Source organism: Nycticebus coucang, chromosome 7, assembly GCF_027406575.1.
Source record: "Nycticebus coucang isolate mNycCou1 chromosome 7, mNycCou1.pri, whole genome shotgun sequence".
NCBI lineage: Eukaryota > Metazoa > Chordata > Mammalia > Primates > Lorisidae > Nycticebus > Nycticebus coucang.
Genome location: NC_069786.1, coordinates 36579830 through 36603901, shown reverse-complemented (window position 1 = coordinate 36603901; position 24072 = coordinate 36579830). Strand labels below are relative to the sequence as shown.

Below are 24072 nucleotides of genomic sequence, written 5' to 3'. Positions count from 1 at the left end.
TTTTCTTCTACAACATCTGAGTTTTATTGTTGACTCTTAACATACTAAGGGTCCCAAAGTTAACTAAAATTTTGCAATTTTTTAATCTTTTTCTGAACATTATGGACCATGGAAAATCAGTTCTTTAAGATGATTTCATATTGCTTCTACACATCTTCTGTACCCAGAGAGAGAGTGCAAATCTGACTGAGAGCAGGATCTGCCACTTTCAACACACACACCCCCACATGGAAGTGAAAGTTTGGCAGTGTCTGGTTGATACTTAATATTTTCTGGAGACTAGGAAAAAAAGAAAAGGTCAATGAAGTCAAAAATGATCAGTAATATTTTGGCAATCTCTGCATATGCCACGTACAAAAATTGCCTCAATGTTAACATGACTCTTTTATTAGGTATATAAGTGGCTAGAGGATCCTTATATAATAACATTTATTTTTAAAAATTATATGTATCTTCAATGTACTTTCCATCCTCATAAATATCAATTTGATTTAAAAAGAAAACATTTAAATTTAGGAAAGTAGTCTTTTCTAGCTCCCAAATATGAAATTTTAAACATTCAGAAACTTACCCATAAGAGTTACTAAACTAAAATTTGCTGTTAAACATGCTTCTCTACACAAAACTATGTAGTGGCAAATACATTCCATTTCCTTTAGATAAGATTTATAATTAGGGAAAGATATAATTATTTGTCCATCAATATATATTTGGTCTTTCAAAACTGAACTTTTTGTAGTTTAATATTTATAAACAGAACACCAATAAACATAGCATTAATAAACTTCCTTTATCTCTTTGTTTTATCCTTCATGTACTTTTTAAAAAGTTACTTTTAAAAATTAATTAATTTGTCTCAAATATCCTATTATATACATCAATGGTTTTAATATAATATTTAAAATAAATTACCTTTTCCTGTAACCAATCATTTCACAAGGGTTGGATGAGTCACCTCTTGTTATTGTGTCACATCTGATTTGAAATGAATCAGTAGTTTTGTGTCTGAGTGAGCACTAGAACATGAAAAATCTGTTGAACCTATAGAGAAACAATAAACAGTTCTACTATGTGAGGATATAGAAAATTAATACATGTACTTCAAACACAATATATAACAACTACATGTTACTAACACCTCAATTACTTCCTTTCTAAATGTAGGGATCAATATACAACAGAGCTGACAGATTTACAGAGCACTAATGCCAAGGGTATTCTACCATTCATGAAATTGAAGAAATAGTTCCTGCTAGCTCCTGGGATATTCAGTGGATATCTCACAAAAATGTGTTAAATAGATCTCCTCCTACATTTCAGATGCCCAAACCTTGCTCCTTATATGTTTCCCAGAGATAAAAGAAAGATATATTCATCAATTAATGAAATGAATTTCAGAAAGTCATCACTCTTGTCTTATTATTCATTTTCTTCCCTTCCTCCTTGCTTTCTCAACATAATGAGAATCATGGTTAAGACATATTGAACATAGATAAGCATCAAAGATAAGATAAATCTAAAATAGTTGTTATTTTTTCAAGTATCAGTTCCCTGTCTACTATTTCTTTCATATTTCTCCATAACACACAGAAAATGTAAAATGTGTAGAACCCTATTTACATTCCATTCTTCCTCCAAAGATATTAAGTATAGTAGTTTGTGTTGTGAATTGATACATCCAAAATAAGTAATAGCATGTTATTACAATTGACAAAGTCATCTATAGAAATTGATGGTTAAGAATAGCTTAGCAGCTATATCCATATTTGGTCTCTCATGTTGCCCAAAATTTAATCCTTAGACTATATAACAATAGAACCATATACATATGTCCTAAGACTCACTAGTCTTGACCATAAAATGAGGTCAATTTGATTATAAATGAATGAATAATGGAAACATGGACTGATCCCAACATGATTTTAGAAAATTAGACCTATAAGTATATCCCAACTGGGAGTCCCCAAGCAATATCTTGTATGAGTCCTCAAAAGTTTAGCAGCTAATCAGAGAAAGAGGTCAGAAAAGCAGTCAAATGTATGCTATGAGGGAAATTTTAGAGGTGGAAAATACTTCTTAAAAAGTATTTTCAACAGATTACTCAAGTTGTAGACCCCCTTCCTCTCCTGCAAATATCTTTTCTCCATAACTCCTACTTGGCTGAAATGAGTACTCCAGTCCTGGGTCAGCCCTTTCACAGCTGGTGAGAATAAAGCAGAAGATGTAAGACCCAGCCCAAATAATGCCTAGGCTGAGGGTACTCTCCCCTTAATTATGTCCCTTCTCTCAACAACTCCTCTCTCCATACTTTTACACAGGTGAGGAAACAGGAGTTGTCTGGCTGCTATTTCTTTGTGGTGAAGTCCGTTACCAAGATTACTGTTTGCCATTTCTTTTCAATGATGCTTTATTTTCCTCTTGTCCAAGCTAACTGGTGAGGCCTTACTTATGGATTGTACTCATGATGAAAAATGTAGGGTCCTTGTTGACCATGATGGTGCTCAATATACTCTCTGGGGTCTAAAAAGGGTGATCAAGAAGATACAGGTGCCAACTTTTAGCCACACTTTATCACTTAGGCCTTGAAGTTAGGTTCGTTGTGCCTAGAATCTTAACATGTCTTTATAAAAAATAATTCCACCAGGACAGCATCCATAGCTCAGTGGGTAGGGTGCCTGCACTGGGGATGGTGGATTTGAACCCAGCCTGGGCCTGCTAAAACAAAAAAATAGCTGGGCACTGTGGCGATGACCTATAATCCCAGCTGAGGCAGGAGAATCGCTTAAGCTCAGGAGTTTGAGGTTGCTGTGAGCTATGACGCCATGGTACTCCACTGAGGGTCATATAGTGAAACTTTGTCTCTAATAATAATTCCACCAGTGTTTGACTCTTTTACTTCTAACCATAAAGTTCTAACTCTTGAAACAGGCAAACTACCAGCTACTCCATTTTTAATTCTCTCCCCAAAGGCTCCTTATTATTCATACTTTCATTCCTACTTAAAAATTTTGCCATATGTACAGGTTATAACCTATACTGAAGAAATAGAAGATGAAATAAAGAGTGTCCCCATTAAAAACATCTGTGTGCTGAATCATTTCATCTGTCAGATCCACTCCCCACATTTCTCTATCCCATTCTGTACATTGAGGCTGTATTTTGTAAATTTTATCAACAACTACCCCCTCCTTTGGGCCTGAATTTGATCAATGAAAAGCAGGGAGGAGAGTAAGGTCAGAATATCCCTCTTGCTGACTATGTCCTTGATAGATTACAGCTGTTGACAACGTCCCTCTATCAAAGGCCACAGCTTCTATCTCCTGTCAGGTGATTCTCTCTGTTCTCTATGGCTCTCATTTCCAAGCAATCATTCTTTTTTCTTGTCTTCAAGTGTAGCGGTTGGAATGATTCCTCATTTTTACTAATCCTAGGTTTCTTTACCAACTCTTGTCAGTTTTCCTTATTAACTTCCTTCAGTTGCTTCATGTGAATGTGGAATCTGTTTCCACATTCTTGTTAAAGCTGTCCTCCATGATCATGAGTTTAACATGTATTTTGATGGCACTTTAGAAAAGAAAGATATAAGAACATGTAGATCAAAAAATTGTAGTGTCCCTCCATCCCCTCAACTAAGGAGATCAGCCTGTGTCCTCTATACACACTGGCTTCTTACCTTCTTCCATTCATGTAGTTCTATTTCTACCCTGAAACCTTCTGACTTACCTGATAAAGTAAATGTTAACTAGTTTGATTTAGTGAATTGTTCATTTATAATAATTCACTTAAAATATCAAATCAGAGATTTTTTTCTATATGGCAGAGAGCTTCATATTCAAAAGTCAAAAGGACAGTTTTCTATTACAAATAGAAAGCAATCAACCCACTTTCTTCTTGCTTTATGGAAAGTACTTAGTCCCCGAATATTCTCACCAAGATTATTTTTTCTTCAGAGATAACCATTATTTGCTAAGTGAAGGTCAGTCATGGTCACAGTCACAAGTTTTGATATATTTGCCATTCCTAAAAAAGAGATGTGAAATAAAAGGCCACTACAAACCATTCTCTAAAGTGAGAGAATTTCCTTAGTGCAGTTCCTATGGCATCCTTTAGGATTTAAAGCAATATTTCAGAAGTCTACTTCTTTAAAATATGTTAAAATGAGCACTCTTCACCCACAATGATCCATTACTCTTAAGCTTAAATTTCTAAGAATTTCTTTACATAAAACTCATTTTCCCAGAAAATTTTAAATGTATTTTACAGATTAAATTATTAGAAAATTTCAAAATTCACTCATAGTTTTATAACAAATATAAATTGTTAGAATATTATATTTGTGGTCACAGTGTTCATGAAATTTTTATGTTCCTATATTTTTGTACATAGTATGTCATCAGCATTTTGTCATGTTTCAAAATATATCTTTGAAAACATTTTTTCATGTTATATAGTATTTATTTTATGTTATTATATGATACACACTACACAGGGATAAATGATTCTCTGTTGTTGGATATTTAGATGGTTTACATTCCAAGTTACATTTTTAATTTTGTGATTAGCTTTTCAAAAGCATAATTTCTGAGAATCAGGGTGTGCTCAATGTTTAAACTCTTGATGTTTATTGCTAAAATTTTTTCTAAAATCATTATTTACATTCCTCTTAAGAATTGCAAAAGAGAACTATTTCCCCATATTCTGTCCAGTTCCTTAATGCTACTGGAAATTGCTGTCTTGGAGAGCTTTCATAGTAAACATCCAATGTAGAGATAGCATAGCGACTTGATAGTATTTATACATGAGACTTTGGAAAAATTATTGTGCTATACATTCTACTTTTAAAGTTATTTCTATGCAATCTGTGTCAATCTATTTTATATCTTGATCTTAGAAATGTATAATCTACTCTGAATCTTGCAATTCTCTACCATCAACATTAATTAATACTATTTTGATTATCTTGACAAAACAATTAACTTTGTGTGAAGCAGTAAGTTTTATCTTCATGCATATCTCTAATTTTCAGAAAAAAGAAAACTTAGAGAAAATTATGTTTCATTTGAAACAATATGAAATCTTTTTATCAGTTTTAATAGTTTTGGAGGAGTCCTCAAAGTATACTGATGGAAAGAACAAATTGTACTTTAACTGCTGTCTCTACTTAAATTTCAATGATAGTTTCACATTCAAAAATTGAAATGAAATTTTTAAAAAGTGGTAGCATTTTAACGCCATAACTCTAAGACATTCACTCACATTATTCTGTAGAGCAACTTTCAGTTTCTAACCTTCTAATTATTCTGACACCCAGAACATCCACCCACTTAGCCAGGCATTAGGGCAACCTGCTCTCTAAATATGTAACACATGATGCTTGTTTTATTCAGTCTGATGGCGGGTGAAAGGTCAAGTCTCTACTTCCCTTTCAGAGGATAGAGTAATAAGGAAATTGACAAGTTGTGTTCTTCACAACAAATTGATTTCCAAACTTATATTTTCCATTTATTTGTGTTTCCTAATCAAACCGATATTGACATATGAAGTCTAAATCAGCACTCTCTTGATGAGGAAAGGTTGTATCTCTGCTGATATGTGAGAAGAATAAATTGTAGGAGAAGGTAAGTTGTCATTGCCCGGGGCAGAAATACAGTCTCAAGAGGTTCCAGTTAAACTTCCCTTATTCAATATTTAGTGGCACACTGGAAAGTCAAAGCCATAAATGCAGGGAGCCAGCTGGCAATGCAGAGAACAATTTGGCCTTGGAACTTGACCTCTTAGGAGAATGGGATGGAACAAATGTGTAAACTCCTTAAGAAAGATAAAAATGTTATAGACAAATGGAAGACATTATTAGTTGGGTCAAATTAAATGTGAAGACAAACCTCTTTTTGTTGCAGTCTCAGGGCAGCAGTAGGATTACAGTTTGTGTGTGACATGAACCTTTCACAGGCTTTAAGATAATCCCTGGAGAAAAATAAGCCTGATAGCTCTTTTATTCTTTGTGAAGCCATATATCAGGCATAAATTGAATTGTAGGCTCCAATACAGCAGTTATGTCAGACTACAAAAAAAAGTCTATAATTATAGGTTGCAAATAAGTCTACTATTTGTGTGTGTTTTAGACAGAGTTTACTTTTCAGAAGTATAGATGTAGAGACAGCTTTATGACCTAAATGTGTCATTTACATGTACCATCGTTCAGTGTATTCCCCTAAAGGGGCTAAAACAAAGAATATTCTTTACTTTTAAATTTCAGATTAATATGAGGATACATAAAATTAGGTACATTGTTTGCATTTGTAAGGTAAAGTCCAAGTTGTAGTTGTGTCCCTCACTCAACAAAGGTTATTTTTTTGAAATTTGGCGTGCATTTTGTCCAATAATCCTTTAATTACCAAATGTTTTAAGCAAATTGTCTTTAAGATTATTCCCCCACTATTATCTTAAAGCAGAACTATGGCACCCAGTAATAAGTGAGCTGATAGTCTGGATTACCATGATATACCCTGCTACTGACCTCAAAATAATATTCCTATTAATCTAAAAAAGATTTCTTCTGTCACTCCTGAGCTCATATAGGCAAGTTCAAGTCCATATGTCTTGTCATGATACCTCAAAGAATCAATACTCTTCAGTTTATGCAATATTTCCCCTGAAAAGCTGAGTTTATGGTAGCTATCCATATCACATATTGCCTTCCTATACATATTCTCTTAACTATTATCTCTTAGACTGTCCGTGAATTTTTCTCTAGTAGGTCTTAGAGCAGTTCAGTGAAGCTAGTTTATTTTAAGTTGATTGCAGACAGGGCATTTTGGGTTTATACTTCTACTCAATCATCCAGACACTGATGATAGATAGCAAAAAGCAAAGCTCAAAATATGGAACAAATGCACACTTTCTCTGGGGGCTCCTCTGGGAGCTACTTGCTGGAAGCCAAATTCCCATGCGTCTGACACCTGTGGAGTTAACAGACTAATGAAGACTCGGGTCCAACAGGACTCCTGGATGCAGGTACGATGCACCCAATTCTCCTCCTGTCTCTATTACCCATGGCCCCTGCATGTGATCTTCGTTCCCAAATCACCGATCTGGCTTGCACACTGTATCAAGTTTCCTAAGGATTCTTTAACAAATTACCTTAAACATGGGGGCTCAAAACAATAGAAATTTATTTTCTCACAGGTCTGGTGACCAGAAATCTGAAATCAAGGTATTAGCCAGGTCATGCTCTCTCTGAAGGTTCTGGAGGAGAATCACTGTCTCTTCCAAGGATTCTTGGATTGTGGCTGCTTCACTTAAGTCTCTGTCTCAGATTTCACACAACCTTCCAATCTGCTTCTCCTTTTCTATATGAACACTTGCCCCTGGATTTAGATTCTGCCCCTATCCAGTATAATCTCATCTTAAGATCCTTAATTATATCCAGAATATAACTTATTTTTCCGTGAATAATTCCGTGAATAATTCACGGCTAGCTAGAATCATTAATGGAAGTAATCATGTTGTGAGAATAAGGAGGGGGGTAGACAGGATGTCGGAGAAATATATTAAGGTGAAGTTGAGATTATTGGTAGGTTGGTGGAGTAGGTGGAGGCTGATTGAGCTAATTATAAGGCTATGAACTGTTGCATTGATTCATAGTGTGCGGTGATGAGATAGCCAGGTTACTGGGATTAGTATAATAGTTGGGATAATGATTTTTAGCATTGCAGGAGGTTTAGGTTCTGGATATAGTCTATGCCGTAGGTGTTGGATACCATTACTAGAAGTGCAAGGCCTATGGCAGCTTCGCAGGCAGCGAATACTAGGAGGATGAGAGGGGCAATGTTAGCTAGTGTAAAATGTAGGTTTATGGTTGTCAGGCTAACTAGGATAAACATTGATAATATTATCCCTTCCAGGCATAGTAGGGACGACATAAGGTGTGATCGATAAATCAGTACTCCCAGCAGGGCTGTGATAAAAGCTAGAAGGATGTTTGTGGAGATCAACGGCATATGGTAATTATGGTTGATGTACATAATCTAATGAGTCGAAATCATTTGTTTTATTTAAACTAATTACCATATTCTTGTCACTCTAGTCCTTTTTGGATTCATTCGTAGGCTAACCCTAGGGCTATGATTAGGATTAAGAGGAAAGTTATGATGAGTATTAGATTTAACATGTGTGTTTGGATAGCTCATGGGAGTGGAAGAAGTAGAGCGATTTCTAAGTCAAATAAGAGGAATGTGATGGCCACTAGAAAAAATTTTATGGAGAAGGGTAGGCGGGCAGAGCCTGTTGGATCGAATCCGCACTCGTAGGGGCTATATTTTTCCATGTAGACATTTAATTGAGGAAGTCAGAATGCTACCAATACTAGTACTGAGGCCAAAGATGTGTTAATAATTAGTATAATTATTGTATTAATTGTTCTTTTTTGGCTATTTACCAAATCCTATTGATTGGAAGTCAATCGTACTAGTTATACTAAAAGAGCATGAACCTCATCAGTAGATAGATACATAAAGGAATAGTCAGACTACGTCTACGAAGTGTCAGTATCATGCTGCAGCTTCAAATCCGAAATGGTGGTTGGATGTGAAGTGATAATTAAGTTGGCGGATAAGGCACACGGTTAGGAAGCTGGATCCAATAATAACGTGTAAGCCATGGAAGCCTGTTGCTATGAAGAATGTAGAGCCGTAAATGCCATCTGAGATGGTGAATGGGGTCTCGAAGTATTCTGATGCTTGTAAGAGTGTGAAGTACAGGCCTAGGGCGATGGTGATAAATAAGGCTTGTACCATATGTTTTCGATTACCTTCTATTAGGCTGTGATGTGCTCAGGTGATTGATACACCTGAAGCCAAGAGGACTGCTGTATTTAATAATGGGACGTCTAAGGGGTTCAGAGGATTGATTCCTGTTGGGGGCCAGCATCCTCCAAGCTCTGGAGTCGGGGCTAGGCTTGAGTAGTAAAATGATCAGAAAAACCCGGCGAAGAAGAAAATTTCGGAGATAATGAAAAGGACTATTCCATAGCGAAGTCCTTTTTGTACTGCTGGGGTGTGGTGGCCCTGAAATGTTCCTTCTCATACAATGTCTCGTCATCATTGTAGTATTGTCAAAGTATTGGTTAGTAGTCCTAAGGTCAGTAGGGTTGTGGAGTTAAAATGGAATCATATGATAAGGCCAGATGTTATAAGTAGTGCTGAGATGGCACCCGTCAGTGGCCATGGACTAGGATTTACCATGTGATAGGTATGTGTTTGATGGGTCATTATGTATTGTCGTATAGGTAAAGGCTGACTAGCAGTGTAAATACGTATGCTTGGATAAGAGCTACTGCAAATTCTAGGATTGATAGTAGGATGAGGATGATGAATGTGATTGAGGCTGCAACTGAGCTAATTGATGAAATTGCTAGTGTAGCGCCTCCGATTAGGTGTATAAGGAGATGCCCCGCTGTAATGTTAGCTGTTAGTCGCACGGCTAGGGCCATGGGTTGAATTAAGAGGCTAATAGTCTCAGTAAGGATCACTATGGGGATTAGTAAGGGAGGGGTACCCTGGGGCAAGAAGTGGGCTAGGGATGCTTTAGTTTTGTGTCGGAATCCTGTAATTACAGTAGCTGCTCATAGCGGGATAGCTATGGCGAGATTCATTGAAAGCTGGGTTGTTGGTGTAAAAGTGTGGGGTAGTAGACCTAGTACATTAGTTGACCCGATAAAAATAATAAGTGAGATAAGTATTAATGATCAAGTTCATCCTTTTGTATTGTGAGTCACTATTAGTTGTTTTAAGATTAATTGAATAAGTCATTGTTGTACGGAGGTTATTCGGTTGCTGATTAATCGTGTGAGGGTTGAGATTATAATGTATGGGAACATTACAATAAAAATTACAATAGGCAGGCCGGCTATTGTAGGGGTAGTGAATGAGGCAAATAAGTTTTGGTCCATTTTATCTCTCACGGGTTTTCTAGTTTGTGTGATTTTGTAAGTTTTTTGGTGGGGTGCATGGGATATGTGAATTTTGACAGTTTTAGTTGAAATAAGATAAAAAGTGTTAGAATTATGGATATAATAGTGATAGTCCATGTTGATGTATCTAGTTGTGGCATCCACTGTGGATAGTTCTTATAACTCTCAATCTTTAACTTAAAAGGTTAACGCTCATTAGCTTCACAGTGATCTAGAGAGATTTAAGTAGTCACTCTTCAAAGTACTTTAGTGGTACTAGTTCTAATACGATTGGCATGAAGCTGTGATTGGACCGCAGATTTCGGAGCACTGCCCATAATAAATTCCTGGTCGGGAAGTTATAAGGGTGGCTTGGTTTAGGCGCCCAGGGATTGCATCAGTTTTGATTCCTAGGGCTGGAACTGTTCATGAGTGAAGGACGTCTTCAGAAGAGATGAGTATTCGGATAGATATCTCTGTGGGAAGGATTACCCGGTTGTCAACTTCTAGCAGGCGGAGATCCCCGGGCTCTAAATCAGGAGTGGTCACTATGTATGAGTCAAAGCATAGGTTGTCCTAGTCCGTGTACTCGTAGCTTCAGTACCATTGATGTCCTATTGTTTTTAGAGTTATAGAAGGAGTGTTGATTTCGTCTATTATATAGAGGATTCGGAGGGATGGGAGGGCAATTAGGATTAGAACTACGGCGGGAAGGATAGTTCATACTGTCTCCACTTCTTGTGCGTCCATGGTGCTTGTATGCGTGAGTTCAGTTGATAGTATAAGGGAAATAATATATAAGACTAGTGAGCTAATTATGAATACGATTATAAGAGTGTGGTCGTGGAAATATAAAAGTTCTTCTATAATAGGGGAGGCAGCATCTTGAAACCCAAACTGTATTGGATGAGCCATAAAGATATATAGGGGTTTAACCTATAATTTAACTTTGACAAAGTTATGTATTGTTTTTACTAATATCTTATAAGAAGAAAGTCATAGGGCTATGGGGTTGGCTTGAAACCAATTTTAGGGGGTTCGATTCCTCCCTTTCTTGTTTAGGCTTTCACGTACGTGGGTTCCTCGAATGTGTGGTAAGGTTGGGGGCAGCCATGTAGTCATTCTAGATTTGTATGTGTTAGCTCTACTATTATAACTTCTCGTTTTGAGGCAAAGTCTTCTCAAACTATGAAAATTATTAGTACTACTGCTGTAAGGGAGATAAAGGATCCGATTGACGAGATTGAGTTTCATATTGTGTATGCGTCTGGGTAATCAGAGTAGCGTCGTGGTATTCCTGATAGACCAAGAAAGTGTTGGGGGAAGAAAGTTAAATTCACGGACTTATTCACTTAAATATTTTTTTTTTTCCCAAAAACATGTCATAGTCACAGGTCATGGGGCATAGACATCTTTTTTTTTTTTTTTTTTGGAGGGGGGTTATAATTCAAGCTACTACATTTGTAGATTAATGGGGACTAATGATTAAGATTCCCTGCTGCCTCCACCCCCGTACAAGTACCCTGTCTCCCAAATTTGGTACTACCTTACCAAAAGCTCTATTTGTGTTTTTCAGTTATGATAACCCTTGTATAAAGTCTCAGCAAATACTCAATTTAGAGTCCAAATGATAAACACTTGAAAATTAGACCCTATTAGAAACAGACCAGGAGCCTCATGAAATAAACTCTCTTCCTTGGGAGGATGTCAGTCTATGGTTGAATAACTCCTCTTAAATAATGAAAAAGTCAAAATAAGACAAATCTGATGATATTTAACACATTTGTGTATTTTGGAGATATTGAACAACTACAGCCTGAGAAATGTACAGACAAAAACTAAGTATGAACTCCCTATAATTAGATATTCTATTTAACTATGTAAGCAGAATACATGTATAAATTAAATAATAGCAAAACAGTTACATAGAAGTGAGTTGAATTTTGGTATTAATTGAATCTGATAGATAATTATTTTCTAAACCTAAATTGCCACACTTGAAACCCATGTGATTGTTGACTGCCGAATACAGTCTCTTTAGTATAATGATCTGTGTGTTGTGGGATTATCTCACTCTTTTCCCCATCTGAATAGTGGTCTAACCTTTGTCACATACTGGGCAGAATTGAAGTTTGGTCTTTCCGTCATGCAAATTCCGCTCCTTTCTCCTTATTAGAATGATTAAAAGGGGTCTTATCAAGTGCTAATATAATGATTTAAAATATATAATACAGATATTAAAAAGAATACAAGTCTGTAGACTCTTGAGTAAATCCTCCAATTAATCATCTCCCAGATCAACCTATCCACACTTGCTAGCTCCAGGTTTGGTGTGGGGACTCTGCATGCTGCTCCTTTGGGCTGAAATGATGCTGGAGTCTGGAAATACAGTACACCACCAGAGTTTCCAGGGAGTTACTTTTTACATTTAAAAAATCTTACTTTATTGTGAGAATCACGTATGGAAATGATCTTCTTTCTGGCTAAATTTCAAGCAAATCAGGTAGTATGAGCTGCTTACTGGAGTGAGAAAAGTAACACCCATAAAGTCATATCACTCAATTTTCCAACTTGCTCTAAGACAGATCCTGAGAGTGATAGGACCATTTTTTACTGTTTCTCAACAACAGCTTTTAGATTGGAAACAAATATAAATATATTGCTCTTAACTGCATCATTATTATCCAAATAGAACATATATTATTGTATATGGAAACTAAAACCAGAGGAAGATTTATTTTTTTGCTTCATCTCATACACATAATGTCGATAGAAATATTATGGTTCTGCAGTGTCTAGAGCAGTCAAGTAAAGAATGTTTAGGTCTCAATTCTCAAACATTTTATAGTGTCAAACTGAACTATCTCTTGAAAATGTATGTTGAAGCCCTCATCACCAATGCGACTGCATTTGGAAGTAGGGCTTTTATAGAGATAAATGAGGTGAAATAAAGTCATAAGAATGGGCCCTGATCAGATAGAACTGGTGTCCTTGTAAGAAAAGGAAGGGAAATTAGAGCTCACTCTTGGAGCAGAGGAAAGTTCATAGAAGGACATGTGGAGAATGTGACTATATTGCAAGGCAGGAGGACAGAACACCAGAAACCTGATTTTCTAGCACCTCATCAGGGACTTCTAGCCTTCAAAATTGCCAGAAAAGAAGTGGCTATTGTTAGGTTACCCAACGTGGTATTTTGTTCTAGCAGCCCGAGCTGGCTAACACATGTAGCAAGGTTTGAATGGCCCATCTCTTACCTCTGTTACATGTTGGTAGATAACAGCCTGGCTCTGCACTTTATCCATCTCTAGTTATAACTATAATGTCAACATCAGAGTGGAATAGTTTCATCTGTGACTTTGCTGAGACATAGTCAAAGCTTTCCATTTTGCAGAGTGTAGGAAATAATTTTAAGCTCAATCCAGTTCTTAAAGGACAAAAGTTGGCATCACAAAAGCTCCCATTTCCACTGGCACTAATTAGTTTTCTACCTGACAGCAGAAGTAGGTATGACTAGGACTGAATATTAAATCAAGATGGAATACATCATTCCCTCCCTTACAGTTAGTTAATCTTTCTTTCTTGTGGTTGAGCTACTTCCCCTCAGAACTCAATGGAAACTTGTACTTTGCCATTCCAGTTTCTGACCTAGAATTTTATCTTTATGTAATTATGACAGATATCATGGCAGAAGGGCAGAAACAATAAAACAGCCTATGAGTCTTGTAAAAAATCTGTACTGTATCTTGAAAATTAAAAGACGTGAAGAGTAATACAAAATAGTTTCATATCAGAAGTGATGCATAAAGGTTCATTCCTCCTGTCTGCAAAATGAATTTTTTAAAAAATACCAAAATGGCTTTAATTTATTCAAAGGGTAGAAGAAAGTATTTGTGAACTCAATAAATCATTGAAAATTCAAATCAGTTGACCATCAGGTGAGTCTCTTCTTTTATTTAGCTTACTTAGCACTTCTGCTTTGTACTTTGAATTTGCAAAGTGCTTATCAGCCTTATTAGTTAACCCTTGTAATGTGCTCGTGAAGTAGATGGATGGCAAGCATTAGTGAGACACACATTAGTGCAGGCCTTTGAGGGATGTCATCAGTGAAGCACATGGAGGTTAAATGATTGCTACACGATTGCCCACCAAGCCTAAAGAAGAAAGTCTTGGTCTCAATTTTCTATCTTCTAACCCTCAGCAATAACAAAGGTTAATACTAAACATAGGATCATCCAGAATCTAATGTGTAGTCGCCTTTAAAAATGAAACCTTTCAAATGCATTTTCTTGGGGTACTGAAAATCTATCCATTGAGTAAGTATATTAGATATATATTACTTTGTCACTTCCCCATTTAAGATGGGATCATTTTAAAAGGCTATGACATAAATTGTTGTGGAAAAGATCGATTAGTTTAAAAGCTTTTTCCTTTTAACAGATCAGATAGTCATTATATTTCACCCTTTTGTGTGTGATTTTCATTGAGCCATTTTAATCATTTATTCATTTGGAAAAATTTCACCAAAACCAGGAGGTTCTACAAATCATTTATCAGTTCTGGCTTCCCTTGCTAATCTCTGGGTTTGAATTTCTGGGAATTGGGGACAACTACCTGACTCTGGAATCCATATCTTCAGAAGCAGATTTTTCTTAAGAGCTCTTCAATTCTCCTCATGGGTCAGACTCACTTCTTCATTTATAATCCTTTATCTCATTTGAGAACATCATCAGGAAATGTATATAAAACATCAAAGAAGGATATCTTTTGAACCTGAGGGCAAAGTGAAAGCTATTGCAGCCAGTTCCATGGGAAGATGATACACTTTTGGAAGGACACATTTTTTAATTTCACTTCTTTCCCCTGTTGTTTTACACCAGATGGCACTTTTAATCGACAATGGTTACAGAGAAAAACAACATTCAGGTTAGAATTTATATTATTTGTTGTATCTTGTATATATAGAATAAAAACTGATCAAAAGTAAAGTTAAAACAATTTTGATAAAATTAAATTTACAGAGATAAATTATTCAACTCTCTTGACTCCAAACATGAGAAAGCTAGTATATTGAAATAATAGCACTGTAAATACGACAGATATTTGAAATTATTATTTGTGTTTTACAAAGTATTGCCATACTCAACATTTAATTCAGAGTTGTTATTATATGTTGTTGTTTGTAGTTGACAGGTAAAAAAATATAAAGCTCCCCAAATCTGAGGATTATTGTGGTCATATGAATGATAACCTTACAAGTTCTAGATATAAAACATGCACCTTTGGACACTAAGTCGAAAGGAATTATCATTACATTTTGTTCACAGTATTTCATATCCTGTGACTCTGATGTTCACACATATATCTTGGAGAAAGTGCAATATCACCAGATTGCATCAAAATAAATTCAAAAGTAATGACTGAGATAATACCAATAAAAATCTTGGTAAATATTTCTAATATTAACCCATAAAATATAGAACAAAATATCATTTTTAGTAAGTTATAAAGAATTTTTACTTGTTATCTGCAATGAAACAAGTGGGTGGTTTTCAATTGAAAATTGATGCAGAAATTTTCCATATCATTACCATAAGACCTAAAAAAAAAAAAAAAGCACTTCATAAAAACTCCAAAGAATAACTACTTGACTGTAAATTTAGTGCCTGTCCATATTTCCAGGAATCTTGTTACATAGTCTAAAAAATTTTAGGTATTTACATATTTTGCTAATGGGCCATTAAGGAGGTTAATGTGCTCTGGAAAAGACCCATCTCATGACAAATAAATCCTGCTCACCTGATGATATCATTCCTTATGGGGTCCACATCTTCGATGCTTACCTGTTGCCTACATAATCAAGTCAAGTCTCCTTACTTGTCATTCAAGAATCATCAATACTGGTCTCAGTTTCCTTCTGTATCCTTCTCCTCAACACTACTCATATTCATAAATCTGACCATGTTATTAAGCTCATCTCTTGCCCTTCTTCAGATTTACTTTGTGCTCTTTTACATGGCTATTTAAAAGATTTTGTCCTTTTCCCTTGTCTATCCAAATCCTCTTCACTTGCTAATATCTACCTCAAGACAGAGTCCTTCCAAAATATTCTTTCTTTGTATTATTTTTATTTTTATTTTTTATTCTTTTCTGGGATAAGTTCTTGCTCTACCCTCTAGGCTGAAGTGAAGTGGCACAATCATAGTTTGCTGAAACCTGAAACTCCTAGACTCAAGTCATCTTCCCATCTTAGCTTCTCCACAGGCTGGGACTACAGGTGCACCATACCTGGCTAATTAAAAAAAAAGAAAGAAAGAAAAATTACAGAGAGTGGGTCTTGCTATATTGCCCAAGCTGCTCTTAAATTTCTAGCTGCAAGCAATTCTCACTTTGTGGGCTGCCAAAGTGCTGGGATGTCAGGTATAAGCCACAGTACCTGGCCTCTTTCTTTATTTGGAACTTCAGCTTTGATACATATAATGTTAATTTAACATGTAAAATGCACTGCTATTCTTGCATCATCTTACACATTTTTTAAACTTTGGCATCATTTCACCTTCATACTTCCATTTTTAATTGGATCAGTATAATTAAACATAATATTTTCTGACAATCATTTAAATGTTAAGGTCAGACATCTGCTAAGAACTTTAAATACATTTCCTCTATTAGAACAAGAGCCCAGAAGTTGCTTCTATTATCAGTCTTATTTCACAATTGAGCACACTGATGCCTAGAAAGTTTAAGTTCCCTGGATACTGTTATAATGTGAGATAATTGGCCAAGCAAGACTGTGAAACCAGGCATTTCTGACCCTAGTACCCAGTGTTATCCTAACTTACAACTTCTATTAGGGAGTATAATTAAAGAATGGAAGTTATGAATGAAAATTATTTGTATTCTAAACGTAGTGTTATATTCTATATTGAATTCTATAACAGAAAAAGGATATTAGTTGAGAACATGTAAAATCCAAATAAAATCTGTAGTTTATGTAACAGTAGCATGTTAAGGCTGATTTTCTCAGTTTTGAGTAATTTACCATTGTTATAAAAGATACTGGCGCTGGGGGAAGCTGGGTATCTAGTAAGACTAGACATAAAACATGCACCTTTGGACACCAAGTCAAAAGGAATTATCCTTACATTTTGCTCACAGTATTTCACATCCTGTGACTCTGATGTTCACACATACATCTTGGAGAAAGTGCAATATCACCATATTACATCAAAATAAATACAAAAGTAACAAATGAGATAATACCAATAAAAATCTTGGTAAATATTTCTAATATTAACCCATGAAATATAGAATGATTTTTGTAACTTTTCCAAAAATCTAAATGTATTCCAATTTATTTTTAAGTTTAAGAAATTTGTATCTGTTCAAAATGGATGTTCTAGTTTTAATCTCCATATTTCTATAATTTTTTGCTAAAGTATCATATATAAATGAGGGAGTAAATAAAATTTGTTGAATTGATTTTGATTTGAGATTGATAATTTTGAGGTGATTTTTGGAGTTGTGAGAGATTTTCATATACCCAGTCATTCTCTTCCTCCCACTTTCTTTTTTACCAAGGGTACATAGCAAGATGGTCAGCAATATTTACAGCCATGGTTACTAATTAAAAGAGTTAAATAAGTCATGTGATTTCAGAACTATGGCACATGACACCAGGGTAAAAATTCACCCCCAGGTACGGTTTTAGACATTGAGGAGAATGAAATCCAACCCTATGTAATATATCCATCACCCAGGAAATGTAGATTTTGATTCAGAAAAGAAGAGAGGGATGTCTCTTCCCAAATACAAAATCATAGTCTAATGAGTTTGCTTTTTGTTTTTTATATCCAAATGCATTGAATCTTACTCTAAAGGCTTTTCAAAAGCAATTTTATTTATTTGTTTTAACCTAAAGGGAAGATTTAAAAATAATAAATAAAATAAACCCACACACTTCCTTTGTTTGTTAAAATTTCCTTAAAAACCAAATAATCAGATCACATCAGACATCAAGACATAAGATATGTGATTTCATAAAGATGAAAACCTTCCCCAGCCCCAGACTTCAGGCACGGCTGTAACAGCAGCAACCTGGCAGTGTGCACCTTGATCACAGTGGGAAAAGAAAGTGGCAAGGGATGCTGACAAATCTATCCCTCCTACTGTAAGAGCTCATCTCCTCCTGAGCTTGAAGGTAGTTTTTAAAATTAACCCCCCAGCATTCATGTGCCTTGTCTCATCGGTAAATGTACAAATCAGTGGCATTTGAATTAGAATTCTTTGCCCTTGACACCTGAAAGTACTGCTCAGCCCAGTGAGCTAATGGGATATTGCAATGGCATATTACAGCATCCTGATTTCCGAACACTTTCATACTTAAGAACAGAGTGACAGGACACTTTAAGTCATCAGCCAGGAAAGATTTCTCCACTCATGCCTTGAAAATGGGAATAAATGTGAAAATCTATACAATTGTGCTTCCCTTGCCATCTATCTTGTCAAAATGAAAATCGACATGGGAATCAAGTCAAATGTGCTTCAGCAGATTAGAGAGAAATGTATATTTTTCCTCTTGAGTCACACAGAGCAACTATCACTTCCTGCTGTGCTAATTTGTCTTGAGCTAGTGGTTCTGAAGGTGAAACTTTGAAGGTCCTACACAGAAGAGGCCAGTAATATACAGGGTAAAATAAACACAGAATGAATAATGCATGGATAAATATTGTAGAACAAACTGTATGTACATTGCATTTTTTAATGTTTAAGAGAATATAGTGTTCTCTCAGATGTTATTACATATAATTAATGAGAAGATATGAAATTATATGTAAATTATTTTCTACAAAGAAATTAAGAAAGCTGTTTAGTTATCTTGGAGTTTGTCATTTTGTATGTTTGCTGTTATCGGATTTCAACTTATTCTGTAGCTCCCCTGTGTATGGGTGTGTGGGAGGGGTAGGGTGTTGCACCGAGGGGTGGAGAAGGCCTAGCAGCAGAAAAGGAAGGAGTAACTGATGGATAAAACTTGAACTGTTTGAAGAATGAATTCTGGTCAGTGTCAAAAGCCAAATGTGATTCACTGTATAAACTAGTCATTCATCACCCTGCCTACATGTTTGCTTTCCCCACTAACAATATTACATTTCCTTCAGTACACCCCGACCGCCATGACAATTTACTCACCTCTGTACAGATCCTTATTCTTTTTCAAGGAAATGACATGTTGCCCTCATTTCTAAGCCCAGATGTAATCTTTTTTAAAGAAGACACTTGTCATTTTCAAAGCTAAAGGCAGATAATTCTTAATTATATTTTGCTTTCATGAGATCATTTTTAAAAATCCATCAAGGCGACCTACATTGAAGACCCAAAATGTCTTCAATGTAGCTTGCCCTTGGGACTACTCCCACCCTTGGGACTTAACAGCAATTCAGGTTGTCTAGGAAAATCTCATTACTGCAGCACTCACTGTCCAAGCTCCTGTTAGCAGAGAGAAAGCAGGGAGAAGAGTAACCCAGGTGACTGTCTGCAAATTGACACAGATTAACTGTTCTTTGTCCGGAATCCTAATGGAATACCAGGGAGCCACAGAAAGTCATTTTCAGGCACAACATTGAGAATACAGCTCATAGGTTTCCATGAATTCAAATGAGTGGCACAGAAGTGGAAGAACCATGAGTTAAATTAATTTGGCCTCAAACTAAGCCAAAGGAACAGTTTTGGCCAAGATTCAACATGTTGCTGCAGCTGACAATTTATTTAATTGGGAAGGCTATTAAACCATTGGATAGCAATGGGCAAAATTCTATGAGATTGTGGAGCCATATTCATAAGCAAAAGTTTGTCTCTTCTCCTTGTATTCAGTTGAGGACACTAATTCAATTCATTCACAAAGCAATGGATTTTATTGTGGATGAAGTTGGTTTCCTTCCAGGAGCCAATTCCCATTTTAAATGTAGGCCCAAAAGTTCCTGGGCTTTAGCCAGATGTTTCTGAGAGGAGAGTGATTAAAATGGTTGCTAATTCCATGGTGAATATTTTTCTCACCATTCTCACATTCCACCTTTAAGAGTCAAGAGAAATCACTGCTTCTGGATAACATATTTCTGAAATATGTAATAGCCTAAAATAAATTTTACCTGTGTGGAAGAAATATAGAAGCAGCATAAGGTTGATGTGGAAATATATACAATATTAAGGCCTACACAAATGATATTTATCTATGGAAAGCTAAGTGCGTACTCCTACTTTGGAATTACGACAATTTTATTTAAATTAAAATATTTGTAAAAAATTGTAATCACACTTTGGGAGGCTGAAGTGGGAGGCTTGGGACCAGCCTGGGCAACATGGTAAGACCCCATGCTTAAAAAAAAATTAAATATTAACCAAGCAGGGTTGTGTACCTGTAGTCCTAGCTACTTGAGATGCTAAGGCCAAAAGATTACTTGGGGCCAGGAGTTTGAGGCTACAATGAGTTATTATCACAAAACTGTATTCTAGCCTGGGAAATAGAGTATAACGCTGCTTACAAAAGGAAGAAAAGAAAAGGAAAGGAAAGAAAGGGAAGGGAAATAAAATAATTATTATAATCACTAAATTATTATAATAACTAACATTATCAGAAAAAAGAAGGAAGCCAAAGAGAAAGGTGCCTGAGTTCAACTGAAATGCCAGTATTCTCCACCCAGATAAGCTCACTTTGTGAGAACCATTGTAAAGCAATCTGAGCTGCTGGAACCTATCATCTGTGAATTCATGACGATGTATAACCATCTTGTATAACCATACAGATGCTCGTTTATTTATGATAGGGTTATGTCCCAATAAACTCATCATAAGTTGAAAATATATTTAAGTGAAAAGCCTAACATACTGAACATCACAGCATAAGTTAACCTACCTTAAACGTGCTCAGAGCACTTCCATTAGTCTACCATTGGGCAAAATCATTTGGCAACACAGTACACTTTAGGTATCAGCTGCTTACCTGATGATCACGTGGCTGGTTGGGGGGAAGCTTGGGCTTGCTGCCACTGCCCAGTGTCACAAAGGAGTATCCTATCACATATAGTTAGCCCTTAGAAAGATCTAAATTCAAAATTTGAACTATGATTTCTATTGGTTGCCTATCGCTTTCACGCCATCATAAAGTTGAAAAATCGTTAGTGAAACAATCACAAGTCAGGTTTGTCTGTATTTCTAAATTTTTACTTCCTATGATATTTTAATAAGTTTGTGATACCAACCCAGAATATCTGTATTTTAAAATGGGTGGTAAAAATGAAAATGACAATTATCCTGAGGGAACCCAACTCTAATGAGTAACACACATAACTCAATAGCAAAACCACAAATAATAGAATTTATGGATGATATAAGGCTTCTCATTAAACAATGATTTGGCTAAAAGTTTGCTTATCTGATTACTGTTAATTTCCATTGCTGTATAGTATCACAGAGCCCTAATACCTATATTGGAGACTCCTCAAAATTGAGATGCTAAAAAATAGCAGCTACAGCAACTCTTTTTATTGACTTGTTTATTTTTACAGTAGCCCTTTATTTTTCACTTATTATACCATGAATTCACAGGGAATAGGCTCCAGCAGCTCAGGCTCCTTTCTGTTGGTTCTCACAGAGTGCACTTCTCTGGGTGGCACAGGCTGGTGCTTCCGTTGAACCCAGGCACCTTTCTCTTTGGCTTCCTTCTTTTTATGATCATTTTCCTTTATGCATTTCAGGAAGCTATCTTGGCTCTAAGAGTGCTTAATATGTTCAAGATGCACATTAATCTTCTTGGCAAGAAGCTTGCCCTTGTTTGTTTACAGCAATGCCATCAGTATGCTGCTAACATTGTAGACTCTTCCAGTTTTGAATGGTACCCATTCCCTTGAAGTCTACAATATCACCTTTCTTTTAGATTTACATGTATGTGGCTGAAGCAACAACTGCTTGTTTTCTAAAAGGCCTACAGAACATGTATTAGTGCCTCTCTTCTTTCTCTTTGTGTTCCTCATTTGTGAGAATAAGTGAAAGGTACTGAAACTCTGGAGATTTGTATTTCTATTGTGTTTGCTTCTTAAATTTTTGCCTTTAAGTCTATCTATCAGGGAAAGCAAGCAACTCAAGAGACGTGATCGTTCTTTGCAATTATTTTCCATAGAAAAGAACTGGAGAAATGTCACTGTCTATGATGTATGCTATTGGAGAAGAAGTCTGGAAGTCAACTTTACTTCAAGTAGGAGAAATTTAACTATCACAAGCACTCTACAAGAAAAGTACTATTTCCATGTTCCACATGAGGAAATTTAGGATGAGGGAAGTTATTATATACGGTGAAACCTCTCCAATAAGAGAGGAAGATAGGAAGGGTCTGATGTAATCATAGGTCCTCCAGGACTCCTTGGACAAGAGTTAGGGATGGTAATGACTGCATTGGGTTGACTGGGCAAGGCTTTGTCGCCCTTCCTTATTAAGAGCAGAGTAGCTTCACATGCAATTGTTTTATGTTTTAATTCCAAGTAAAAATTCGTTTGAATAAAAAACAAATAGCTTAGACAATTTACTGCTCTACACATAGAGCAACCAACTATTCTAGTTTGCCTGGAACTGAAAGGGTTGCCAGGAAACAGGAGTTTCAGTGCTAAAATGAGAAAGGTCTCAGAAAAACAAGGATGAGCTGGTCCCCCTACCAGTTTACTTCCCATAAAAATATTTATTTTTTGGAGGCTGCAGATTGAACAGATGGGAAACATTGTACTGAGGACTCTAATTTATGTAGAACATGGCCCTGATCCACAGCTTCACATGATTCAGCATTTAAGGATCTGTAACACTTCCCCTCCATCTTGACCGAGTACAAGAAAGATGCAACCAGGTACTGACACCTTGGACTATTCCTGTGATCATCTTTATTAAAGAGCATGCATAAATATCTAGTTATTTATACCTGTTTTTTTTTTATCTTTTTCTCATCACTGTAGCAAGGGCTTTCAAAACTTTTTGACCACAATCTACAGTAAGAATTAAAATTTACAATACCACTCAATATGCAGATCATATATAACTGTGACAGAAGTTTCACAGAGAATTTTTATGTTTGTTACTAGTCTTCAGAATAGTACACGTATAGCTTTCCAGTGCTACTAAGGTTCAGCACCTCAGGTTTCCATTTCTATGATCTCCCTTTACACTCAATACCCATCCTATGACCTAAGGCCATGGTTCTCAAACCACAGCGAACACACGGAACACCAGGAAATTGGTTAAACTTGACAATCTTGTGGCACATCACAGACTTATTCTGGGCTAGGACCTCAAAACTTACTTTTAACAAATAATGTGGATACAGGTTATATTCTGGCCTGTATACTGAGAAGCACTTCCCTCGGGGATACTTATAGCTAATCATAGCTCACTCATCATTGATTTATTTTTCTACTGTCTATCCAACTAGTATATGCCAAAAATATGTGAGAAATCCTGGGGGTACAGATTTTACATTGCCTGGATACAGTCCAATGACACACCAAAATTTGAATATAACAATCATTTTTATTAACAAAGTTTATATAGTAGTGCAGTGAAAGATTTGATTTTGTTCTTTCTAAACAATGGGTAACCACTAGAGAAAAGTAATACCACTTATAAACATCATATTGGTGTGAAAAAGGGTGAGATAAGGATATGACAACCTGTAAGAGGTAGTTGCAGTAGACCAGGTAAAAGATGTTGAGTTAATGTCCTAAAAAGTAAGGTTGAAGAGGACTGTAACTGCTTAGGATACAGTAAGTGACAGGAATGTAATTTTTCATAGTTTAATAGGCGAGGTAGAGTAGCAGATGGTCATCCTAATTCAGTGCAATGTGTTCTGTGCTAATGGTATTTATAAATTTATGATTGCAAAATGCAGGGACCCACTTAGAAACACTATCATATGCATTGTGACCCTGTCTTGGAGCAATGAAAGGCTCTGTGGATGAGCATTTGACATCTGAGTTGAGATTGACACAGGTATATACCGATCTTATTATTTTTTTACCAATCTTACTTTAATGTTTAAATTTGAGGATAAAACACCATTTAACAATGCAATAGACTAAAGACAAAAAAAGCCA

The 24072-nt window shown here is 35.9% G+C and overlaps 2 pseudogenes; both read right to left on the bottom strand.

Moving 5' to 3' along the window:
* Positions 1–8485: 8485 nt before the first annotated feature.
* On the bottom strand, positions 8486–10087 carry LOC128590112 (ATP synthase subunit a-like; annotated as a pseudogene).
* On the bottom strand, positions 8486–10896 carry LOC128590113 (cytochrome c oxidase subunit 2-like; annotated as a pseudogene).
* Between the last annotated feature and the right edge of the window lie 13176 nt (positions 10897–24072).